The following is a 13,579-nucleotide window of genomic DNA, read 5'->3' on the forward strand; positions in this document are numbered from 1 at the left end:
TACATCAAAGAGAGAAGAAAATAGAGGCCCAGCAAAAAGAAAAGATGGGTCAAGAAGAAAAAACAAAAGCTGTAGGAGATCAGAGTTCCCCGCCTCCATGAAAGTCCAACTCGGGATGCTCTCCTTTGACCCTGAAGCTATCGACTAATCCTTTGAGACTCGTTGCATCTATTGGTCTCCATCAAGCCCACAGACTCCCAGAGGTTCCGATAATGACCACGTGGAGCCCGTGGACTCCCCGGCACTTTGGGTCTTCGCACAGTGAAACGTTGAAGCCCCTAACTATATTGTTCTCTTCTGGAGATCTTCAGGCAAGGACGACTTGGTGATGGTGGACGGAATCCCGATGGAACAATGACTGCCCGTGAGGAGCCCCTGTTCATCGTGGGTGATGGGTTAGAAGGTACCGGACCTCCAAGATAATGACCAGACCCGAGACTTCATGCACCAATGGGAGATTCCTGGAGAATCAACTGAACGTGAAGATTAGCGAAATTGAAGGAGGCCAATCCAGTGCCCAAAAACTCAATTGAGAGGGGTTGAATCGGACCTTGGAATGGAGAGAAAGAAGAACCGGCGACTCTACCCGATCCAATCCTGTTCAAGATCTCTTCTCCTAACCGAACCTGGAGCATTTCAAGATCATAGACATCTCAGAGCATGCCCGAACAGAGCCCAGAGTCAGTATTCATCCTCACCGATCGGTGGTGTGAGGCCAAGCACGATGCTCCAAAGCCCTCCAAAGCCTCCACTGCCACGGTGGTTCTACCCAGAAGTTTTTGGCTCTAGTCCCGGGCTCAGCCAAAAGAGATTCGAGCCTTTGTAAAGAAGAAGGAATGGATAGACCCACATCAATTTGGAGATGGGTTTGAAGATAAAAGGGGGTCTCTGTGATATTTCTTGAGGCTGATCTGAAACCACTGGCGCCTGAAAAGGAACACAAGTGAGTTTCTTAGCTGTGCGTTTTGGGGAAAGGCCGCACCAGACGTAGCCCTAAGAAAAATGGCAATTAGTGTATCTTTTCAAAACCCAGAACCTTCAAGACTCACCCAGAAGGTTCTGAACTTTTGAGGACCAGAAATTTCGAGGCAACTGCGATGGGTTCATGAAGTGGGTTTAGATGTACCTGCAGGTTCACCGAGACACACTGGAGAGTGTTTTGCTCCCTCGGACAATCTTCGGGTCACCTATCACCGAAATTTTCCGAAGTGCTGGGTCCAATCTCGAAGATGGAAAGGATGGTTTTTGCATCGGTTTCATCGGCCATGGGAATGGAGTTAATCTCCCAAGATGGCTTAAGGTATTGGCAGAGGAAGAAAGGATGAGCATGCTTAAGATGCAAGAGCAGGGACAAACTGGATGGTTGACTCGCAACACTTCCAGGTTGAAAAGTTATGTTTCGAATTGTTGGGCTTCGAAACTATTAAGAAGAAAAGAAGCAACTGCAAGAAGGCTGGAGGATGCGATTCGGAAAAATATCGAAGATAAGGTTGAGTGCTGAGGTGTCTCGCAAGGAGTGGTGCGCAGGATTGCTGGGCGCCAGCTAGTGTGGGAGTTGTGGATTGGATTGGTTATTGATTGGGCTGATTGTTATTCTGTTAGGTAGTTAGTTTGAGGTTAGTTTGAACCTGATGTATAAAAGGCTTTCTTTTGTAACACCGGATCCGACCCCCGATCCTCGGCCCAATTTCGAGGTGTTTTATCAGAAACGAAACTAAGACCGAGACATTAGGCTGAAGGCTCGGCTTATCTGTCTCGAAAAAAAAAAAAAAGAAAAAAAAAAAAAAAGAAAAACAAAAGGAAAAAAAAGGAGTATGTATGGAGGTTAGTATACTCTGAGGAGTTTTATCCCAAAGTGGCAACCCTCCAAAAAGTTAGATCCGAGGGTGTTCTACCGAGTACAAAAGTTAGATCCGAGGGTGTTCTACCGAGGAGAAATGTTAGATCTGAGGGTGTTCTACCGAGGAGAAATGATAGATCCGAGCGTGTTCTACCGAGGAGAAATGATAGATCTGAGGGTGTTCTACCCAAGTGAAAAGATAGATCCGAGGGTGTTCTACCGAGGTGAAAAGATAAATCCGAGGGTGTTCTACCAAGGTGAAAAGATAGATCCGAGGGTGTTTTACCAAGGAGGAAAGTTAGATCCGAGGTGTTCTACCAAGGAGGAAAGTTAGATCCGAGGTGTTCTACCAAGGTGAAAAGATAGATCCGAGGGTGTTTTACCGAGAACAAGAGATAGATTCGAGGGTGTTTTACCAAGGAGGAAAGTTAGATCCGAGGTGTTCTACCAATGAGGAAAGTTAGATCCGAGGTGTTCTACCAATGAGGAAAGTTAGATTCGAGGTGTTCTACCAAGGTGAAAAGATAGATCTGAGGGTGTTTTACCGAGAACAAGATATAGATCCGAGAGTGTTCTATTGAGGAGAAAAGATAGATCTGAGGGTGTTTTACTAAGGAGGAAAGTTAGACCCGAGGGTGTCATACCGAGAAGAAAGTATAATCCGAGAAGTTTGATCCGAGGGCATCCTACCAAGGAGAAAAGATAGACCCGATGGTGTTCTACCGAGGCGAAAAGTATGTACCGAGATGACACATATCGAGAGTATTATTCCGAGGGTACTATCCCGAGGAGACTATGCCCGAGCTCCTAGTTCCAAATGGCACACTCCGAGGACCCCTCCAGATTTGTCATCCTTCGAAGGGCACAGTAACGTGTTGAGGGACCAATCCGAACCGAGGGTCCTGTTTGAGGAACTCTCCCATAGAGCCCCATATCGAGTAGCATGCAAGATAAGGAACTCCAAGTAAGACGGTTCATCTTCATCGAATTCACCAGATAAGTTCATACTCTTCTTTTACAAACATGATTCATGTTAAAGTAAGGATAAATGTTGGTTTTTATTTTATCAACCAGAAAAAAAATATATATATATATATGCATGCACTTGTACGCTTTGCCGAAAAAAATATATATATTTTGATAAAATAGACTCATGTGTTGAGGCCTCACTCCTGCCGTGAGTGAAAGGATCACAAAATCATCCCGACAGATGAAATGAATATATGGTGCTACTGTGCATTCTGCTATTTTGTTTTAGTATATGCAGTGCTTTGTTAACCCTTTTCGCAGAAAAGATATGGGGAGACAACCCCTACAACAAATTATACAAGGAAAGTCTCTCAGTTAGTCCAACAATGAGAGCCAGGGAGACAACCCTGCAGAGAAAACAAGGAAAGTCTCTCAGTTAGTCCAACACCGAGAGCAAGGAAGAACAGACAGTTCCCAGGTATTGATTAATCTCTACTAAGAATAAAGCAGTAGTCCGAGACAGAATGAAAGCACTTCTTCATCAAACTTCTCCAAAGATAATCAAGCTACATCAACGTTCACCCGACTTCTCCCCTCGAACGACTCGAAAGAGTTATGGTGGGATGCTCAGGGAAGAATCTGCTCGAATCCTTTCCTTGAACAATCCGAAATGGTCATGACAAGGATTCAATGGGAAGAAACCCCTCGGTTGGGGGTTTTCGAAGGGATGAGGACTAGAATCTGCCCGATTCCTTTCCTCGAACAACCCGAAAAGGGTCATGGAAAGGATACAAAGGGTTGAAACCTCCTGGTTGGGGGTTCCGAAGGATAAGACTAAGGATATCCAGAAAAGAATCCGCTCGAATCCTTTCCTCGGACAACCCGAAAGGGTCATGGAAATGATACAAAGGGTTGAAACCTCTCGGTTGGGGGTTTCCGAAGGATAAGATTAAGGATATCTTGATTAGAATCCGCCTGATTCCTTTCCTCGAACAACCCGAAAGGGTCATGGAAAGGATACAAAGGGTTGAAACCTCCCGGTTGGGGGTTTCCGAAGGATAAGATTAAGAATTGGCCCGAGTCCTTTCCTCGGACGACCCGAAAGGGTATGGAAAGGATACCAAGGCGAGATTGGAGATTCAGGAAGATAAAGCTTCAGGAAGGTAAAGCTTCAGAAAGATAAAGCTTCAGAAAGGTAAAGCTTTAGGATGACAAAGCTTCAGGATGACAAAGCTTCAGGAAGATAAAGCTGCTGCAAAGGAAGGTAAAGCTCAGCGACCTGACTACCCACCTCGAACAACTTAGCCTGCGGTTGCAGACTAAAGTTATGGGGGGTAGCTCAGAAGGTAAAGCTTCAGTACGACAGAGCTTCAGGAAAGATTCAGAAAAATAAAGCTTCAGAAAGGTAAAGCTTCAGAATGATAAAGTTTCAGGAAAGATCCAGGAAGATAAAGATTCAGGAAGACAGATCTCTACGAAGATAAAGGTTTAGGGAGGTAAGGCTTCAGGAAGGTAAAGCTTCAGAAAGATAAAGCTTCAGAAAGGTAAAGCTTCAAGGTGACAAAGCTTTAGGATGACAAAGCTTCAGGAAGATAAAGCTGCTGCAAAGGAAGGTAAAGCTCAGCGACCTGACTACCCACCTCGAACAACTTAGCCTGCGGTTGCAGACTGAAGTTATGGGGGGTAGCTCAGAAGGTAAAAAAGCTTCAAGAAAGATTCAGAATGATAAAGCTTCAGGAAGGTAAAGCTTGAGAAAGATAAAGCTTCAGAAGGTAAAGCTTCAGAATGATAAAGCTTCAGGAAAGATCCAGGAAGATAAAGATTCAGGAAGACAGATCTCTACGAAGATAAAGGTTTAGGGAGTTAAGGCTTCAGGATGATAAAGCTTCAGGAAAGTAAACAAGAAGGTAAAGCTTCAGAATGATAAAGCTTCAGGATGACAGAGTTTCAGGAAAGATTTAGGAAGATAAAGCTTCAGGATAACAAAGCTTCAGGAAGATAAAGCTGCTGCAAAGGAAGGTAAAGCTCAGCGACCTGACTACCCACCTCTAACAACTTAGCCTGCGGTTGCAGACTAAAGTTATGGGGGTAGCTCATAAGGTAAAGCTTCAGTATGACAAAGCTTTAGGAAAGATTCAGAATGACAAAGCTTCAGGAAGATAAAATTTCAGGAAGGTAAAGCTCAGCGACCTGACTACCCACCTCGAACGACTTAGCCTGTGGTCGCAACTAAAGTTATGGGGGGTAGCTCAGTAAGATAAACAGGAAGGTAGAGCTTTAGGAAGACAGAGCTTCAGGAAGACAGATCTCTAGGAAGATAAAGGTTTAGGGAGATAAGGCTTCAGGATGATAAAGCTTTAGAAAAGTAAACAGGAAAGTAGAGCTTTAGGATGACAGAGCTTCAGGATGACAAAGCTTTAGGATGACAAAGCTTCAGGAAGATAAAGCTTCAGGATGACAGAACTTCAGGAAAGATTCAAAAAGATAAAGAGGATGTAAAGTTTCAGGAAGGTATGAGGATAAAAACTCTTTAAAAAATCATCAAGTAAGACTCAACATCGATGCAAATAGTATTTTCTATTCTCCTTTGTAAAAATTTTCAACAAACCGATTGTTTGTTCAAAATTTTTAGGGGTAGCCTAAATTTTTTTAAAAAAATTAGACCGATTCTTCCCTCAGAAAAAACTCACACAAATCGATTGTTTGTTCAAGTTTTGGGGGGGGGGGGGGGGGGTAACTCTAGTATAAAAAGTAAGATTTATAAGAAATCGAGATATGTCTCAAAAAAGGTTTTTAAGTGAGAAACACTTCAGAACTAGTAAGTTAAGGAAAGTGAAAGTCAAAATGTCCAAGACTTCCATTCATTAATATTGAAATTTTGTTCATTACAAAAAATTTTACATGAAAAAGAAAAGATACATTTGAAAAGGAAAGTTCAAATATTTACAGGCTGAAGCCTCGAGACTCACTCTGAACTCCAAGATCTCTTTTACAACATCGTCCAGGATACCAAGAGTACTTGACTATCCGCCTCGAACGACTTAGCCCTCGGTCGCGGACTAAAGTTATGGGGGGTAGCTCAACAAAGTTAAAGCTTCTGCAAAGGGAAAATCACCGAAGCTGCACCAAGCTCTTAAATTAAGTTCTCTCAAGAGCAACTCGGACAAAGATACAGGGAGACAACCCCTACAACAAACCTTACGGGAGACAACCCCTATAACAAACCATAAGGGGATACCACCTCTACAAAAAAAAAAAAAATTCCTATCCTCCTCGGTCATAACTTACACAAACCAATTGTTTGTTCAAGTTAAGGAGGATAACTTAAAGTTTGATTTTTCCCTCCTAGTCCTGGAGGTCGAAACAAAAAGATTTTTCCCTCCTAGTCATGGAGGCCAAAACAAAAATATTTTCCTCTTAGTCTCAGATGTTGAACAAAAGATTTTTCCTATCCTCCTCAGAGTTAACTTATGCAAACCGATTGTTTGTTCAAGTTATTAGAGGATAAGTCAGAATTGATTTGTTATGGAAAGTTTTTCCATAACAAAGAATTCAAACATTACAAAGTTCAAAAATAAAGATATTCACAGGTGAGACCAAGCTAGATGGTGTTCAGATTAGAAGATTTGGTACGCCAAGCACAGAACCTCGGGCCACCAGAAGCCCCTAGCCGTTGTAAGTCTCGGACAACCAAAGCTTCAGCACCAGTCTGAGCCTCCAAAGTCGCCAAGAGAGATTTTTGTGGAAGCAGTCTGCGAAGCACTACCGATGAAGAAGCTTCGGTGTTCTCTCAGAATGGCATTTCACCACGATCTTGGTGAAATCAACTACATCAGTCCGATCCATCTCCTACCGAGAGTAGGAGATCATCTTCACAACTTTGGCCCGACCGACAATATTATGTAGAGGCACTTATGTAGAAGATATTTATGGGGAGTTGCTATTAGTACTTTGACAGATCATAAGTGCCCAAGATTTGAATTGGCATTCATCAAGTCAGACGCCACTCCAATCCCGAGATTCGAGGCACTATTCGCCATAATTATTTTGAAAGAGGCAACAATTGTTAGATACAGATTATGGAAGATCCAAATTCAGAAATTGAGGTACTTAATTCTCTTACATTCTAAATTCAAATAAGAGAATTAGGGGGGTAACTGTTGGAGAAATAATCAGCTCCAAAGACACGTGGGCCGAGCCCATTGGGTCGGCCCAGCAAAATCAGACCCAATTTATAAGACCATTCGTTATCTCCAAAAAGACGTATATCCCGAGTATATCAAGATAGACTTTTATCTCATCAAATATGGGATAAGGTACCTAATATTATGGCATCAGCTGAAGAGGTAGTGTCCTATCCAGTTTGAACTCTACTATCCAATTCAAATTCTATGAAGATAAGATTAAAGACTATGTGATCTAGGACTCAGACTCCTAATTAAATTATGCTCCAAGTATTCTAGCAGTTTTATAACTGTGAACTGTGAGCCTATAAATAAGACCACTACACCAGGTATTTTTGGGCAGGCAGATTCTCTAAGCTCTGAGATTATTAATACTCTCCAGAAAATAAAATGCTTGAACTGACTTAGGCATTGGAGTGGGGGTTATGGTCGGCACCCCCACGAGCCGTTTATTATTTTGCAGATTACGAGGAGAGTTAATTACAAGGAAGGCAACGAATCACAAGACAACACGTCACCGTACCGGAAACTGTACCAACAATACGCATAATATATCAGAGATAAACCTATAGCACTGGAACTTAACTTCATTAATTAACAAGAGTACTTACAACATCAAAGTCATTTGACTATCTATGTAATTAAAGCTTAACAGTGTATTAATTACATAACCAAAATAATGTTGTTATTGCTGTACAAAAAGGATGTCACATGTGAAACAAGCCATATATCAAATGTCTATACAAAATATGAACTATCCCAACAAATACAATTGTTGCGGAGAGCTTCAGTCATAGTATCCCAAATATAACTCCACAGAGTCCTCATCAACGTCTGCGGTACATCTGCGGTACCTGCAGCCAAAGCATCAACATCTATACGGTTGTAGTGGTAACCACGTCCGCATAGGTGGAAATATGAGTCCACAAACTCAGTAGTATAAAACTCTCTAAACTTTCACAATGAGCCAACTCTTTTCTTTTATACCTTACGTTTACTATAACAGCTACTATTAGTGTGAACCTTCCTTTTAAAATGTTTCGTAGTTGATATGGTAAGCACAGGCACTTGTAAACATGAGAGACCTTACTACTTTATACACACATATATCATATGACTAAGCCATACTTGTATACAAGATTTCCAAACCTTCGTGAAATACAAGCATATGGGGTATGTCTAAGCAGAAAATGAGTGGCATCATAACTCAGTTATAAAGAGATACGAGCATTTTCAAACTTTCGGAAAATACCAATATCTACGCACAATTAAGCACAGAGCCTTATAAAACATCATATGCACTATAGCCGTAACTATATAAATATGTTTTGTTCCATTCAAACTCATAGGCATATTAATACGTCTAGCATTAAATTCCATATAAACCATTCTATGCAATCCAGCTATAACGATATGCATATGTTCTATTCCATTCTAACCCGTAGGTATACTGATACATTTAGTCATGAAAACATCATAAAACATAAATCATGTCACACATCAAGTCATGCCTGCCTTACATCCGTTTTTCTTGTTTTTCTATTGCTGATGTCGTAGGGCTTTATATACCCACGGGTCTTACACTTGCTCTGGTTGCTATATGCCTATGGGACTTCAACCCAAAAGGTCTTGATTCTGATGTTGTGGGGCTTTATACCCAATGGTCTTACACTTGCTCTGCCAATATATCTTTAAACCTTGGTTTTACGTTCATCATTAATGATTTTGTTCCATGCTCATGCTCATCATGATAGTGTTATCATACACATATGCATCATATAACTTCGTATGCTTCTCAATATCTTTTTAAACACATCGTGAGAACATAAATTTCAACTCATTTGAAATCATCTAAAAACATAACTCATTTCACATTTTCATAAACGTATCCCAAAGCTCGTAAATCATCAAATCGTAACTCAATATAATTGAATGTATTGAAAGCATCCACATGCATATATCATCCTAAATTATCATTGGCTCGGGTTTTGGAATAGCATAACATTTTATATATCATAAAACTTCACCAAGTTGTAATATATTTTCTCAATGAGTTGAATACTCACATTGGTTGCTTGACTATTGACAATAAAAGAATTCTCCATGTAAGCCACACAATGTATCACTGTACAATAAATTGTAATGACACATTAAAACTAACGCATAATATTTTTCTAACTATAAATCCCACTTAGATTCTTGATTTTGCTCAAGAGCTAAGACCCATGGAAAATCCATAAATTTCAAAAGCTCCATTTGACAACTCATTAACTAATAACACTGACCCATAAGATAATCTTAGTATTAGACACAAAATTTATCAATTTACAACACTTAGTAAAAATCTAAAGTTTTGGGTCTTACCTTGATTTCTCACCAAAAGTGAAACACAATACTTAGAGATGACTTAGAACACTTTCAAACGTACAATACTTAAAAGGAAATTGAGAGATCAAGCTCAAACTCAAAGAATTTACACAAAATTTAACAAAGTTAGGATTTTTGGATTTACTTCAAAATTGAAAAATAATAAAGACTTCTAATTTCCCGTGTGTGTGTGAACAATGTGTAACAAAATATCAAAGTGCGGAATTTAAATGAGACAGATATTTTGTTAACGAAGTGGAAACTCAATTAAGAGAAAAGCCACTACGGGGCAGCCAAACCCAAGAATTCTACTATTCATAAGACAAAGCTAGTAACTGTAACGACCTGCTTTTTACAAAAAGGTGTAAATAATTATATCTGGATAATTACGTGTCATTACTACTTCAGAGATGATAAATTTCACAGCGAAAAAATATGAATATCTTTTTTTTTTAACCAATAGGGACAATTCACTTTCAATACGTTTAGAGCTTTGACTAAAATACCTTATAATGCATTAAACATGATAAAAGAGTCTTACAGATAGATACACACAAAACGATAACATAAGTGCCACATACGGCACAAATCCTACATAGTTATTGTCATATTACAAATCATGAAAATTAAACACAAGTAGTCTAGAAAGTGAATAAAGTAGTCCTGACATAAACATAAAAGATAGATTATTCAGTAAGTCCATCACAAAATAGGGAACACTAGACAGTCTCATCTATGAAATCAGGATCATCATAAGGATCCTGATAATCCTGGTACTCCTTTGTGTCGGTTCCTGCACAATCATCTATGAGACGATGGTTATAACCACAACCTCGTATTTAAATAAGTGAGCAAACTGACATTCAACAATATCATGTATTATGTTTTATTTAAGGACAGAGATAACATAATGATGAGATAACAGTTTTATATGCAGAGTCTTAAACAGTTCAATTTAGTTCTTTCACTCCACTCACATGGACCGTTCTCCGATTAGCGGCTATCTTCGATGCACGTTCCCCCCCAATATTACTTTTGATTAACATATTCTCGTATTATTAAAGGCCTCCCTCCTTTAGTACTTGGTATGCCATTCCAAACAATATGATTATTATGGTTTTCGGTTCAAGCAAATCTCTATCATGAACTTTTAGGAGCCGTTCTTTCCCAATATTAATAGATTTATTATTTGCAATATGCAAAACTCATCCAATTAAAATAAAACATAAACAGAATACTATTGAAATCCAGTACTACCCTCATTAATTAATTTATACTTATAGCCATTTGCTTCAACGAGGTCCACAGAAATATTAACTGCATGATTATATTCATGAAATACTAGATTAGCAAATAGTGCTAAGAAAATTATTGTTTACGATTATCACTTCTAGTTCTTTGTTAAATAGAATCATTATTTGTTTGGATATTACAATAGCTTTACTTCATAATCACAATTTCATCCTTTTATTTTTACACTAATAGATAAGATAATCTATACCTTTTTATCTAAATACATCACTTTCTAACATTATATTTTGGACCTTAAAATTTCTTGTATTCAACACTACTATGAATAGGTACATATATATATATATATATATATATATATATATATATATATATATATATATATATATATATATATATATATATATATATATTTCATGTAGTGCACCATACCTGTATTCATACATATATATTTATAACAACAACAATTATATTTATATATTTTACATACATACATATTAGTAGCATATATACATACATATCAGGAGCATATATATATACATATATGACTACATACCATCTTTAGTGTTTAAATATGTAACAAGTGAACTTGCCCATTTAATTACTATCTTTAGTAATCTTTACCTTCCCCCTTTTTTGTATTCTTTCATTTTTGTACAATCTTACTCACTCAATCATTGCCCCTCACGCACATACCTAGACACTTGTCTTTATTACAAAAGCCCACTTATTTATCAACCCACATGCAGCACTACACACACATGCTCACCACACCAATAATGTAACGCCCAGTAATTTCAAGCTCTTAAGAAATCATTGATATTGTTGAGACAATATCCACATGTTTTTATAAGCAAACCTAAAGTTGTTTTGAAAACTTAAAAGATCAAAACCTAAAAACCCTTTAAAACCTAAAAGTAACATTTAAGCTTTAAACTTTGATTGAAACGAAAACAGGTCAAACAAACTCAGATTTAGTTAATTCAAAGACCGTGATACTCACAATAGAAATATCTATCACATGGTAAAATTTTGTGAAAAGTCCACATGTTGACTTTTTGGATTTGTAGTTGACTATTTAGGTGCCAAGTGGCACTTGTGGTTAAACTTTGACCTTTAAATTTAGGCTTGATAAAAATGTTTTTATGGCTTATAATTACTCAATATAGTATATATATAGTTTATACTTGAATCCTGTGAAGTCAGAATTCAATTTAGTAACAGTTGATTTTTTTATCCAAAACCGGTGCCTAAATAACCCAACTGTCGATATAAAACGAAAAACTGTCAAAGAGAAATATCTCCATGCTTCTAGAAACATTTATGTATAAAAAACAAGAGTAATGATGAAATGATATAATATCTCAAGAGTAATCATGACAAGAAAGAAAAATCAATAAAGCAAGTGTGAACACAGAAAGTGGATAAAAGATATTTTGGCTTTATAGATAGAAACTTTGACTTGACCGGAACTAAGTTAAAACGAACTCAAAATGAGATGAACCAAAAAGAGAAAATGTTTGTCTTGAAGTCCTCTATGTACCCTCAAAATTTCACGTCAATCGGAGTAGGTTTGACCATCGAAATAATTATCGGAGTAGGCTACCCTCTAGTTGGACGAAAATTCTAAAATCCAAATTTGCAAGACATTATCCAATAAGCTAATTCTTTTATTACATCTTGGATCTAAATACCCCTACTTTCCTCCTATAAATAAGCATGCAAGGCTCTTTGTTTTTCCACACAAATCCCAGACAACTTTCAAGAAAGCTTTTGCTTTGGTTTTTTCTCCATTTTTCTCTCCTTCTACCTCACGACTACTTTGGTGTTCTTGAAGTTATTTTTCTCTCCAAATCAAATTGGTAAGTAAATCTTGACACCTTTTCCTTCCTATTTGATTTCATTACTTGTGTATCATTACTACGGAGTTGGTTTAATCCCCCGTATTTATTTTATCATTTATTGCATTACTACGGAGTTGGTTTGATCCCCCGTATTTATTTTATCATTTATTGCATTACTATGGAGTTGGTTTGATCCCCCGTATTTATTTTATCATTTATTGCATTACTACGGAGTTGGTTTGATCCCCCGTATTTATTTTATCATTTATTGCATTACTACGAAGTTGGTTTGATCCCCCGTATTTATTTTATCATTTATTGTATTCCTACAAAGTGGCTATGCCGCTAATTTCCCTATTCCTTTGCATATTTATTTTATCATCTATTGTATTCCTACAAAGTGGCTATGCCGCTAATTTCCCTATCCCTTTATATAAAAATATTATCTTGTTAGGATTCATGTTTAAGTGTTATGTTACCAAGAGCATTATGCTGTGTTTCGATGCTTAAACTTGAAATGTTGTAATATTTTCTCATGAATCTTTGTAGGATTCATGTTGAAGTAAAGTGATGTAAAAATATACACATTTTTAATATTGGAAAAAGGACTGATGTATATATCATCTTCTTTGTATATATTTGTTACAGAAAAAGGAGCTAAGAAACTACACCAAGGAAAGTAAGTATGGATGTACTTACTGAGGAATGATTCTATGTTTCATTAGGACTGTGTGGTATGTGTTTATTGCATGTGGTTGTTCATGCATTGCATGTTGTGTCCAATTAATATAACGGCTGATGAGATAGCCATCAACAAGCTGATGTAGTAGCAAGTGGAAGGAAGGCTAATCAGTGGATCCATGGGGTTCATAGTGACCCAGGGTGAGTCCAAAGTCCTAATATATAATTAATGCTGGGACCGGAAGGATTCCAGTGCAAACAGGTAAGACTTTAAGTGTGAGGCAAAGGACATGAACGGGTTTGGATACCTAAGAACGAGAGGTCTGAAGAAAGATGATCATAAAACACCAAACTAAATGGTTACTACAATGCACATTCATACAACATTTGCATTTGTATTATTTATGAACTGTTATTAATCTGATGGTAACTTAGATATGAAA

The sequence above is a fragment of the Alnus glutinosa genome, chromosome 1 (genome assembly GCF_958979055.1).
Source record: "Alnus glutinosa chromosome 1, dhAlnGlut1.1, whole genome shotgun sequence".
Taxonomy (NCBI): domain Eukaryota; kingdom Viridiplantae; phylum Streptophyta; class Magnoliopsida; order Fagales; family Betulaceae; genus Alnus; species Alnus glutinosa.